Source organism: Nicotiana sylvestris, chromosome 2, assembly GCF_000393655.2.
Source record: "Nicotiana sylvestris chromosome 2, ASM39365v2, whole genome shotgun sequence".
Classification (NCBI taxonomy): domain Eukaryota; kingdom Viridiplantae; phylum Streptophyta; class Magnoliopsida; order Solanales; family Solanaceae; genus Nicotiana; species Nicotiana sylvestris.
Window position 1 is genome coordinate 64735560 of NC_091058.1, and position 13465 is coordinate 64749024.

At 39.9% G+C, this 13465-nt stretch overlaps 1 long non-coding RNA gene across 1 annotated transcript; it reads left to right on the forward strand.

Annotated features, from left to right (window-relative positions):
- Positions 1 to 2969: 2969 nt before the first annotated feature.
- LOC138886332 (uncharacterized) lies at positions 2970 to 6380 on the forward strand. The gene is made up of 3 exons (XR_011405012.1): positions 2970 to 3017; positions 3350 to 3416; positions 6306 to 6380. It is a non-coding gene; the product is annotated as an uncharacterized lncRNA (long non-coding RNA).
- The last annotated feature ends 7085 nt before the right edge of the window (positions 6381 to 13465 follow it).

Below are 13465 nucleotides of genomic sequence, written 5' to 3' on the forward strand. Positions count from 1 at the left end.
AGTGTGTTTATGACCGATATCCAGTGTTTTGATGTGATGAGCTTTTCAGCTCAACGTATATCTCCTTATGTGAGTTCTATCTGTGGATCGGGTGGCACGCCGCCATGGGTATGTTGTTTGGATCGGGATGCGCACCGCAATAGTGTGATGTTTAGTTCATTGCCCATATTTGCTTTTATGTGTTCTGTTTCCCTATTTTCTGAGGAAGTCCATGTTAGTGTGCGAGTTGAGTAGTTCCTCCCAGAGTTCGCCTTCCTTTTGTATCGCGTTCGAATTTGTAGCCCACTGGCACATTGTGGCATCTTGTGGGATTTTTGATTATGTCCGAGGTGACTTATTGCCTGAGCAGTTCGTACTGGGTGAGACGAGGTTACTAGATTTGGGGTCAGTGCAAACTGATTATGTGAAGTATATTATAGAGCAAAGATCATTCTTTGGTTTGAGACAAGGTAATGGAACTTGTCAGGAGTATAGATCCAATGAATTGTTGATTCAACAGTTGATTATGAATTTCGGCACATCTCTTCAGTCGTATCGGTGTTGTAAAAATTAGAGCAAGAACTATGTAGGTCATGAGATGCAATGGGAGCATCAGATTTGTGGAATTTCGACTATTATGTTTAAAGAATGTTATTATGGTCCTATGAGTAAAGTGATGCAAAGTGTGAATTCAGCAAAGTTATGCGGCCATGTTGGGTACAGCGTGTGGAGATTGATATGGTGGTCGTATGATGGGCAGGAAATTCAGGATGTTGGAATTGGACCTAATTGCTTATTTGCTTGAATAAGGGAGTATACCTACAGAGTTGTCGAGCTAATGTGATCAACTGAGTGGTGGTAGAACGGGAAGGTGCATGAGGTGTTAAACAAGTGATTTCAGACTACTTTAGTGTAGTTCTCAGCACGTTCGAGGACGAACGTATGTTTAAGTGGAGGAGATTGTAACGACCCGATCGGTCGTTTTGAGCTCCGGCGCGTCATTCAGCAGTTTGAGGCCATGAGCGGCTTCATCTCAGGTATATTGACTTGTGTGTATGGTCAGAATTAAAATTCAGGAAGTTTGGAGTCAAATCTAAATGGAAATTCTCATTTTGAAAGCTTAAAATTGAAGAAATGAACTAGGATTAGAATTTTGAGTAAACGATCTCGGAATTGGGATCTGAAAGTTCCAGCATGTTCGTATGATGATTTCAGACTTGGGCGTATGTCCGGATTTGGTTTTGGGTAACCCATGAGCATTTCGGCGTATATTGTGAAAGTTAGTACTTTAGAAGAATTTCATAAATTTGGGTTGGAAGGCATTTTAGTGTTACAGATGTCCGTTTGGGATTTCGAGTCTGGAAATAGATCCGTATGGTGATTATGGAGTTGGGAGCGCGATCGGAAGTGAATTCGGATGTCCGGAGGTCATTTTGAAGTCATTTGACTAAATATAGAAATTTGAAGGTTTTTGAGAAAATTCGACCGGAAGTGGAAATTTTGATATCGGGGTCGGAATGCGGTTCCGAAAGATGGGGCAAGTCCGTAATGTTGAATGTGACTTGTGTGCAAAATTTGAAGTCATTCCGGAATGATTTTGGTAAGGTTTGAGATACTTAGTCTCTTTTAAGGAGGTTTAAGTTGGAAAAGTCAACCGAACGTTGACTTATGTGTTAGAGGGCTCGGATTTGAATTCCGATGATTCGGTTATCTTCGGGGGATGATTTGTGACTTAGGAGTGTGATCAGAAGTAATTTGGAGGTCCGGTGTAGAATTAGGCTTGAATTGGCGAAGTTAGTATTTTGGCGAATTCCGGTTGATAGGTGAGATTTTGATCCGGGAGTCAGAATGGAATTCCGAGAATTTATGTAGCTTTGTTATGTCATTTTTGATGTGTGTGCAAAATTTCAGGTCATTTGAACATCGTTTGGTCGGGTTTTTTATCGAAAGTGTATTTTCGGAAGTTTTTGGAAACTTAGGCTTGAATTCGATGAGTTTTGGGTAATTTGATGTTGTTTGAGGTGTTTTGATGATTTGAGCAGGTTTTAATGATGTTATGAATTATGTTGGCATTTTTGGTCGGGGTCCCATGAGGCTCGGATAAGTTTTGGAAGAGTTTTTGGAAGATTTTTGCCGTTTTGAGCATAAGCATGTAATGATCCAAGGGTCCATTTTTAGTTCTAGAGATCCAAATTTGATTTCGAGACTTCCAGAATTTAAATCATGAATTATAGGACTGATCTGGAAATTTTGGTTTAATTTCATCAAGTCGCGATTGAGTTTTTGACGTGAAATGTGAGTTAATTGTTTAACGAGCGAAATGGATATTGAACTGGGCAAACGAGCTTCGAGTTTCGATTGAAGGTTGTGTTCGTATTATTATTTGTGACTCATAGAAACAAGAATCGTCTAATTCCGAGCTCGTATGATGGAGTTAGAGCCTTTTTAGTGAAAATAAAAGCTGCTGCAATTTCTGCTGCTAAGCTGTCTTTGGACAGCAATGTACAGTCGTGGAGCGTACTTCGGAGACCTATATCTTTTGATCTACAAAGAATTTTGAGATAATTCAAAAATGCAAGTTGTAGCCCTTCGTATCTAGTTTCCAAAAAGCTAAATAAATTGTAATTTGGACATTTGTAGAGAAATTTATGATTGATTGAAAATGACTAGTGGAGCAGTTTCTCCAGAAATTTCTGATTTCATGGAGCCGATTTAGAAGCTCATATCTCGGGATATATAAAGAGTTATATGGTGTACAACCTATCAAATTAAAGATCTTTGAGTCTAGTTTCTAAATCTTCAAACCGTTTGTCATTTGGATATTTATACAAGACGTTATGGGTGTTTAAACAGAAGGTGTCCGACAAGGAACAATTTTAATAGGATGTACAACTTGTATAGCACAAGTGCAAGGTACAACTCGACGAAGCACGGGCAGATTCTTTTAAACACGGATTTGGCTTATTTCTTTCATTTCTTTCATTTGGCTTGGATTATTTTGGAGAGAATTTCAAGGGGGATTTCATCAAGCATCAAAGGTGAGTTGTTTCTACTTATTTCCAAGTTAAATACATGGATTAGAGCTGAAAACTCAAGTAATTTATGGACAAAAATGGTGGTTTAGGGCTTGAAACTTAAGAGAATTAAATGGTGATTTGAGGGGTCAAATGAACTCCGATTTTTGTGAATTTGGTATGTATAGACTCGTGGCGAGATAAGGGTCGTATTGATGTAAAAATTTCTGAATTTCGAGACGTGGGCCCGGGGCTCGGGTTTTGCTAATTTCGGGATTTTCTACATTTTTCGAGTCTTTTCGATTGGGTTATATTCCCTTAGCCTATTGTAACGTATTCGTTGTGGTTTTGACTAGATTCGATGTGCGAAGAGGTCGATTCAAGAGGAAAGGGCATTGCGGACTAGTCTACGGCCGGTTTGAGGTGAGTAATAGATGTAAATGCTATTTCTGAGGGTTTGAAACCTCGGACTTTCACATTGTAATGCTATATTGAGGCGTGACACGCACTCCATGGTGAGTGTTGTAAGCACGTGATTTTTGCCCTATGAAAGAATTACTCCCAAAAAAATTCAAAATAAAATAATTTTTCCTTGGTGTGCAATTTTTTTGAATTTTTGTGGTGTTTTTGTGTAATTATTTGTATATTTGTCTGTGCATGTTTATTTGTTAAATTAATAAAAAATACAAAAATATGTCGCATTTTGCATTAGGATTTAATTCTACAATTGTTAGTAATTAAGTTTGTTTTACAAAAATTGAAAATTACAAAAATAGGCATCTTTTGCATTTTTAGCATTTAATGTCCAATTGTACAATTTCATGCTTAATTATTACTTAATTGTGTGTTAATTGTTATTGGGAGTTAATTTGCGCTTTTATAAATTAATTTAGTTCTATATGATAGTTTAAGGATTTTTAGAATTTAGTTTTAGAAAAATAAAAGAAGAAAAAGAGAGCAAAAGAATAAAGAAAATCGGAATTAGGCCTCTTCTTCAATTTCAAACCACAAGCCCAAATAATTGCCCAACCTTCCCCATGACCCGGTCCATCTCCACCGGGTCGACCCGGTCCATAACCCAAAAGACCCAACACCCCTCTATCTTGCATTTCAAAAAAACAAAACAAAACAAAACCCTAAAAAAAACACTACCTACCCACCCCCCCCTCTCTATCTTCTTCTCCAAAAAAGCTCCAAACAAACCCATCAATGGCTGCCCTTCCCCCGCCTCTTTTCCTTCACATACACACACATACACACAACCACGGCAACGCAACACACACACACCCGCTGCCCGTGTTTCTTCTTTTTCTTCAAGATCGCGAGGGTTTCTTCTTCTTCAAGTTCACGTTGATCGTTGCTTCTTCTGCCTCCTCACTTCATGCTGCTGCGTTTCTAGTGACCCCATCGCTGCCACTACTGCGGCTTCGTCTTCAAACGACCAGCCATGGACGAGCTTCATCGAGCTCGAACTCGAGCTTCCATGGCTGCCGTTGCTGCTTCAGCTGTGCTACTGTGCTTCTTCTGCTCCTTCAAGGACGTCCATGGCTTACCCTACTGTGTGTCATCGAGCAGCTGAGTTTAAAACAAACCTCCACTGCTGCGTCGTCTGCTTCATCTTCTTCGTTTCGTCTGAGCTCAAGTTGAGTGGTCGAGTTCCCGAGCTCCAGCCATGGACGTGGGGGCTTTGCTTTCATCTTCTCCATCCAAGCAACCAAACGACCTGTTGCGTCATCCATGGCTGACCCTACTGTTTCTGCTTCGTCGCGTCCAAACAGACCCCATACATAAATGGGTTCGTCGCTTCAGTACGGTCCGAAAACGAGACTCAAACCATCTCGTTTGTTCGAGCTTTGGTTGGGTCGTCAAAATAGTCCATACGAGTTCATCGTTGGTCAGTCATTGTTCGTCGTTTCTATCCGGTTAGTGGATTTTTTTAAGTTTCATTTTGTCTATATTTTTGTTTGATATTTTTCGGATCCGAAATCGATAAATGATTCAATTCTTGTTTTGTTCGTTCATCGTTGAAATAATTTTCTAGTTTGTTCATATGTTTTGTTGATTTAATTTTCAGATTCAAATGGAACTTTGATTAATCAGTTTTTCAGTTTATTTCATGTGCTCTTATTTTGTATTTTGTAGAAGAAATTGTTAGTTTAATTTTAATATTGTTAGATTTAGTTTAAATCATTTGAATCCGTCATGTTTGTTATTTAATATGGATCTAATGCATGTTTATTCTTTGTTTGAAGTTCATCCAGTAATTTAATGTGAGTTTATGTTTTGGTTTTTGATTTGTTGATTTAGTTTGAATCATGTATTGTGTTGTTAATATTGTTGTTTCCTTGCTCATCAATTTTTGGTCTAAGTTAACCAGGATTGGTTCCCAATATGGTTAATTTATGCACATTAATTTGATGTTGTTCAATTTGTGTTCATGTGATTTGTTGTTGAATTGGTTCAGAAATCGTGTTCATGTGGTTTGTTGTTTGAATTTGTGTAGAAATTGGTCATATTGGCTATATTTTGGTTGAGTTTGATTAATTGATTGGTTATAGCTGATGGGGGTAGTTTGGTAAATTGCAGTACGTTCAGGGGTAAAATGGTAATTGCAATAAGGTCGGAGGGGTAGTCTAGGAATTGTACATTTTGTAACTCTTTATGTTAAGCATGGGGGACAAAATGTAATGGGGTGTGGGTGATATAATTGTTTAATATAATGGGGGACAAGACATAATGTAGTGGAGGGGAATATTGTATTTGTTTATGTTAGGCATGGGGGACAAGATGCAATGGGATGGGGTTGATATATTTGTTTAATGTAGTGGGGGATGAGTGGGAAGATAATGGGTTTGGTAGGAGAAAGTGTGATTTTATTAATTGATTAAAGGGTTTGGGATGGGATATAAATAAAAGAACTTGATCAGATTTTTAGAGAGAATAGAAAGAAGACAGAATACAGAAGAAAATTTGAAGAGAGGAAATTCCGAAAAATACTAAGACTTTAGAAAATAAAAAGAAAAACATTCTGGAAATTCAAAAGAAGAAGAGTATACACCTGATATACAATCCAAATATTCTGATATACGGATTCAGAAATTAAGGGTTAAACACTAACTAGTCTTTCAAAATCTGAAAAGATTCCCTTTGCTTCTGTCCGTTGATTGTTGTTGTTGTTTCTGGATTTTTGTCTTGATTTTAAAATCTGTCACTAAGTTTCTCGTTGCTGGTTGTTACTGGTTGCTGGGGTTGCTGTTGTTGTATGCTACTGAATTTCTGCTGATCTCCCTTTTCTTTTGCTTCCAATATCAGGTACACAACTGACACGCTGATTATTGTAAACTGAAACAGGAAGCATGAATACGAAAAAATGAAGAGTTGAAGTTCTAAATTTATTTTAATTATATTCTGAATTTTATTTGTATATATAAATTATTTAGCTTACAAAAATCAGAATCATGTAGCTATTTAATATATATAGTGGAACATCTGACGATAGCTTAACGGATGAACTGTCTATATATATTGCCTAAAAATAAATGAATGGTGTAGCAACTCCGTCTAGTTAAAAATCAAACGAATAGGCAATTTCGGAACTTGTAGGAATATTGTTTAGTTAAATAATATTGGTTAATTTCAGCATGTAAATGGTTTAGGATTAAAATTAGATTGCTAAGTTTTTTTTAAATTTGACAAACTGAGAACATGTCTAGTATAATGTAACTAGGTAGTAACATGTGAATAAGACGGCCCAGGTCTAGTTTTATGTCATACACGTTGGGCATGGGCCCGCATTGGCAACGGACTGCCCTGCTTGCATCATTTTCAGAATTATGAATCATATTCGAAACCCAACTATAATAACTCAAGCATGTAAATAAATTAAGACCTTTTCTCTTTCATTTTATAGAGACATAATAGAAAAATGTAGTCATTGTAGGTTTATCCTTTCATAAAATGAGACGAGCCTCACCAGATAAAACAATGCAAATTGCGGGGCCCTCAATAACTGGTCACAATAAAATATTTAGAATTTGGGATGGAATGTTTAGTGAATTTCACTGCCTTCCCCAAAGACAATAAACGCGTTAGACTCTTTAGGCGCGACTTAATTAAATTACATTCTTAAACTCGGGTGCGCATTTATGTGACCCAAATTCAAATCTCAACGGAGTCGGAATGTATTAACAACCGTGGATGCATTGACTGTGACGTGGTTCGAGACGCATTTTCACGACGTTGCAATTCTATAAAAATGATAATAATAAAAGCGGTTTAAACTTAATGAAAGCACATAAGTAATAACATGTATTAAATCAGATATCTAGCCATTATAACAATTTAAGCGACCGTGCTAGAACCACGGGATTCGAGGGTGCCTAACACCTTCCCTCGGGTCAACAGAATTCCTTACTTAGAATTTCTGGTTCGCAGACTTCATTTGGAAAGTCGAATATTTTCCTCGATTTGGGATTCAAGATAAACCGGTGACTTGGGACACCAAAAGCCAAACCTTTCCCAAGTGGCGACTCTGAATTAAATAAATAATCCCATTTCGAATATTGTCACTTAAATTGGAAAAACTCCCTCGCGCATTTAACCCTTCGGGGCGGGCGCGCAAAAAGGAGGTGTGACAGCTCTGGCGACTCTGCTGGGGAATATTTAACCCAGAACCACTGGTTCAGGGTTCAAGAATTCGAGCTTAGAATAATTGTTATATTTGGCTTTATTATCTGATCTTTATTACATGTTGGCATAACGTGCTAAATGTTGTCTTTTACCGCCTTGATATTAGCTGAACTGTATATAAACTGTGCCGAAACCCTTCTCTCTTCACCTCCGGGGATGTGCTTACTGGTTGAGACTCCCTATTCTGTTAGTGTCAATACCCTGAAATAAAAAAGAGGCTCGGACAAGTTACGAAGCCGGATGGCCTTTTGGTTCCCGGTAAGTTGCCCCCTCCTCGACTCGAGTTGTCCGCTCGGGTATACAGCCTAGAACATATACCCAGGTTATAAACCTAGTATAACGAAACCTCATGCCGGATCCCTAGTAGGAACGCTTATTTGCATCATGTTACATTTGACATAGGGGACTCAACACAGGGGTTGGGTCCGTCTAGGACAGGCAACCTGAAATGAAAAGACCATCCTGCTGCATCCCGTTTGTTTTGCGCATTTATTTGCTTCAGTTTTGCATGCTGACCGGTTTCTAAAAAAATATATAAAAAAAAAATAGCAGCGTAGGGAGATAATTACTTATTCTGGGAAAAAATAAAACCAATGTCCGAGTAATGTCAAAATCTCGCCAGAATTTTCTTAAAAAAAAAAGAAAAAAAAAGAAAATGAAAACAAAGTTCGTCTTTTAGTTTGATTTATTAAAAAAAACATATATAAAAAAAATTCTTTTAATCACTTTCAAAATCAAAAAATATATATTTAAAAGTAAAAAAAAAAAGGAAAAATTCAAAATTCAAAAAATGTGTTATTTCTTTTGTAGTATCTCTTTTATAAATTCAGACTAGTAGTCCAAATACTTCCTTAAAATGATTTTTCCTTAGTCTTTATCTCTTTTCAAAAAATAAATAAAAATAATATAAAAATCCAGAAAAAAATATTTTTTCCTTTTTTTAAAAAGATTGTATTCAGAAGGGGTTTAGTTTATTTACTCTACGTTTGATCAAGCCCGAACTACGCCGGTTTGATTCTCACAGGGTGCGAGATATGTAGGCAACCCTCATCGGGTCCAACCTCCCCTTTTTCAGAAATAGCCAAAATATCAGAATTTTAATTTATGAGTCGGGTGATGCCGTTTTGTCAAGAATAGCCAAATGTTCCCAAAAGGGACGCCGGAAGGCTGACTTTGCATAAACAGCCATTTTTGGTCATTGTTTAAAAAATTTGACCAAGTTGCCCAATGGCCTTAGGATCCTCGTCCCCGAGGATCTGCGAGGCCATGTTCCCAATATCGGGTCACCATTCTAAAAAAAAAAAAATCAAGTGATGTTTTTTTTGTCAAAAACAGCCGAATATTTCCGAAAGGGACGGCGGAAGGCTGACATTGCATAAACGGTCATCTTTGGTCATCGTTTTTGATTTTTGACAGGTTGATCCTCGCAGCCTTAAAATCTTCGTTCCCGAAGTGCTAAAAGGCCGCATTTGAAAACCGAGTCCATCATTTCGAAAACAAAATCTTGAAAAAAAACATAGATAGTTTTATTTTTTGAGTCTAATAAACGTTTTTCGTTGGCATAATCACCTTAATAAATGTGCAGGATGAGCACAATACAAAACAAACTCTTTTCAATAATGACCAAGATCCCTTTTGAGTTGCGATTATGGTGGAATGACCTAGGCAAGGAAGGGCAAGACAAAGTAAAGAAGTATCTGAAAGATCTCCCGGATTTACTAGACATCCAGCCTCGGGGTGATGTTATCAGATCATTGGTCACTTGTTGGGATTCAGCACACAATGTATTTCATTTCTCAAACTTTGAGCTCACCCCGACATTGGAAGAAATAGCGGGATACATCGGAAGTGATGAAGTTCCGTTAAGGTTCAAATACTTGATTGCACCTAGGGCCGTCACTGTACACCGGTTTCTGGATTTCCTAAAAATACCCCGAACATTTCACCACCCAGATCTTGCAAAAGGTTTCTGCAGTCTCCGCCTCATATATGCTAGATACGGCCACGTGGGCGGGTTCAATAAGACAGACTTCAAACTATGCAGCAGAGGTAACCGACAAAAGTGGGACGAACACAGGCTGGTAGCTTTTATGACAGCTTTTTTGGGTCTTATAGTGTTCCCAAGGAAAGACGGAAACATCGATCTAAAAGTAGTTGGGGTCGTCAGTACCTTGCTTACCCAAGATAAAAGTACTCTGGCGCCTATGATTATGGCTGACATCTTCCGGGCTCTCACTGCTTGCCGAGCCGGGGGCGACTTTTTCGAAGGATGTAACCTATTGTTGCAAATGTGGATGACCGATCATTTATGCCACCGCTCCCCGTTCTTGGGTTACGGTTCGTCCGAGAAGACTTGTATTGGAGAATTCTACACAAGAATCAAAGGGTTTAGTCTACCCGAGGGAGTCACAGCATGGACGTCATTTTTCCGAACTCTCACTGCCAACCAAATCCAGTGGACGCTCGGATAGTTGCCTGTTGAGGAAATCATATACATGCCGGCAACCAGGCCCCACTTTCTATTGATGGGACTTAAAAGCATCCAACCCTATGCACCGTATCGGGTTTTGAGGCAACTTGGGAGGTATCAAGTAGTGCCGAAAGATGAAGACTTGAGTACCCAAGTGGTTGAAATCAGTCCGGACGGTCGGTTCCCCGAAGAAGAAGTTCGCCAGATCTGGAGTGAGTGTCAACATCTGACGACAAACACTTGTGTATTGGATACGGCTAAAGGAGAAGTTACCCCAGGGTATCACCCTTGGTTTAGAGGTGACATGTCCTGCGAGAGACCAGCTAAAAGACCTCATCTCAAAGATTTCGTTGAGTCATCCCAAGAGCAATGGAACTGGTTAGCAAAGGAAAAGGGGTATCGGACGGAGATCGGTCAGTTGAAGCAATAGGTTGAAAGTCTGAAATTCAATAACAATATGCAAATCGCCGCGGATCGAGGCAAAAAGAATAGATTGGCCCAAGAAAATGAAGAACTTAGGGCCCAAATCCAGAAATTGAGAATGGCTCCTGATAAACAACCAAGGAGTCGATCAGACGAGCAGTTAATAAAAGGGCTGAAAAATGAAGTCAGGGAATGGCGAGATGGTTTAGAAGAGTCTGAAAACGTCATGGTAGAGCTCAAGGTACAGTGGGGTACAAAAGCAGATAAGCATCGCCGATACTTGAATCAATTGAAACGCGACCACGAGAAAACTGTTGCCAACATGAAGAGAAAGATGGCTACACTTGAGGTTAAAGCAGTTAAGCAGGCCGAGGATTTCCAAATTGAAAGCGGACACTGTTACGACTTGTTGGCCCAAATGGAGGTAGAAGTGCGGCAACTGAAGAATCAGCATATGCAGGATTCTCAGGCGTTAAAAACATGCAGTGATCAGATAAAACGCTTGCTTATAGAAAAGAGGCGAACCAGAGATAAGATTAGGACCATTGCCCATGCCATCATCAGAAGGTGTCTACGGTGTGAAAACATGACCAGCATTACCGTTCTCTCGGCAGTAATGGTTTATGTCGAGCAGACCATGCAAGACTTGGAACAACTTGAAAGGGATCTCACACCTAAGACTGCGGCGAGGCCGAACGATGCCCCGCGGGCACCAATTCTCGAAACCTTTATGTATTCATAGGTCGAGTCTGTATCTTAGCATCTTCTGTCCGTCTTTTCGCATCAGGGTGCATTAGTCTGTTTGAGTCTATACTTATTTTCAAGGTATTTTTATTTTCCCTTTTTCAAATGTTGGATGTAATGGATTGCTTCAGTAATAAAATGTGTGCTTCTTTTACACTCTATCCCGAACTACGCAAGATCTGATTCACGCGGTATCGTGATACGTAGGCAATCCTCATCGGATCCGGTCACATTTTTAACTGCAAATAATGAAAACAATAATAATAGAAAAAAAACAAAGAAAGAAAAGTGGTGATAAATAAAAGGAAAGCCTAAGGAGAAGCCGGAATGACGCATGTCTTTGTTGCAAGCATGTAGAAACTCACCTAACTGTATAGGTGCATCACACCCCAATGTGAGATTACCTGTCTGTTATTTGTTTCAAACTAACCGTTTGTTTGCTGATAAGTCCAGGTTCCTAGAAAAGTGGTTTGGTTTTGTGGTAATCTGGCCTCACATTCATACTTCACGAGATCAAAAGGAAGCGTTCAGCCACCCGTCGCTAAATCAAGAGGAAGTGTTCATACATACTTCACAAGGTCGAAAGGAAGTGTCGAAATGTCTTCAGAAGTTCCTCTGCCAACGATTCCTATTTCGGAGGAAAGTTCAATCTCAGCCATCCCAACTTTTGAGTCAGCAACGGTCGAGGAAAATATAATTCTACGTCTCCGCATGATGGAAATGTGGGACGCCTGGGCCAATGGAAAAGATCCACCAAGTGCGATCCCTGGATTCCCTGAGTTTTTTCCTAGGGCAAGTGGGACCTCCAACATCCCCATAAGTTATCCAAATACCCCACTGGGATTTCCTACCATCTCAGCCTACTTTACTGGAACACCTTCTGAGTCTGGCCCCCAGGTGTTAGCTTCCGGTACGGCTTCAAACATATTCACTGCTCCACCTTGTTCAGCTACGGCACAACCTGTTTTACCCAGGCCTAACTTCGATTCATCATCCTTCACATTTCAAGCACCACCTCTTCCATTGGAACCTAGCCAGTTCACTACCAACGATTACCCTCAGCCGTCTCGGTACGAGTTTATCGTAGGGCAGGAGAAAGCCGAGAAAACACCTGAACAAGAGGAAATGACCAGAAAAATGAGAAGCATGGAGCAAACTTTCAAAAATATACAGGGTCTGAGCGGGCAATAGAGCGTATCTTACGCTGACCTGTGCATGTTCCCGCACGTACATCTGCCCTTGGGTTTCAAAACCCCAAAGTTTGAGAAATATGACGGGCATGGGGACCCCATAGCCCACCTCAAAAGGTACTGCAACCAGTTGTGGGGAGCGGGCGGAAACGAAGAGCTTCTTATGGCTTACTTTGGAGAAACTTTGATCGGCATTGCTTCTGAATGGTATACGGATCAGGAAGTATCTCGTTGGCACATTTGGGACGACTTGGCTCGGGATTTTGTCAGGCAGTTTCAATATAACATCGACATTGCCCCCGACAGGAATTCATTGTCGAATCTAAAGAAGAAGCCTTCGGAGAGCTTCCGAGAATATGCTGTCAAATGGCGCGAACAAGCGGCCAGAGTCAAACCTCCGATGGATGAAACAGAAATGGTAAGTGTTTTCCTTCAAGCCCAAGAGGCTGATTATTATCAAAACATGATGTCTGCATTGGGAAAGTCGTTTGCTAAAGCCATCAAAATCGGTGAAATGGTGGAGAATGGGTTAAAAACAGGGCGAATCTTGAGTCAGTCTACTATAAGGGCCACCTCCCAAGCAATCCAATGCGGGTCTGGAGGAGGAGAAAATCGAAAGAAGAAGGAAGAAGCAACAATGGCAACTTCGAGTGTAAGAAAACCCCATCTGTCCAGATTTCATTTCTCTGAAAGAGCCCCGCAACACTACTACCCCCATCAAGATGCGGCCTATGCTATGAACCTTCAGCCCTACACAGTAATGAATGCACAACCATATATTAGGCCACAACAACAATTTCACCAAAAGCGAGCTCAATTTCCAAGAAATCAACCTCCTCACCAAGCTTAGTATAATCCCCGACCTCTACACCCTACAACGCCCGCACTCGAGAGCCGCCCAGGAAAACGGACTTCACACCTATTGGTGAGTCATATTCCAACCTTTTCCCTAAATT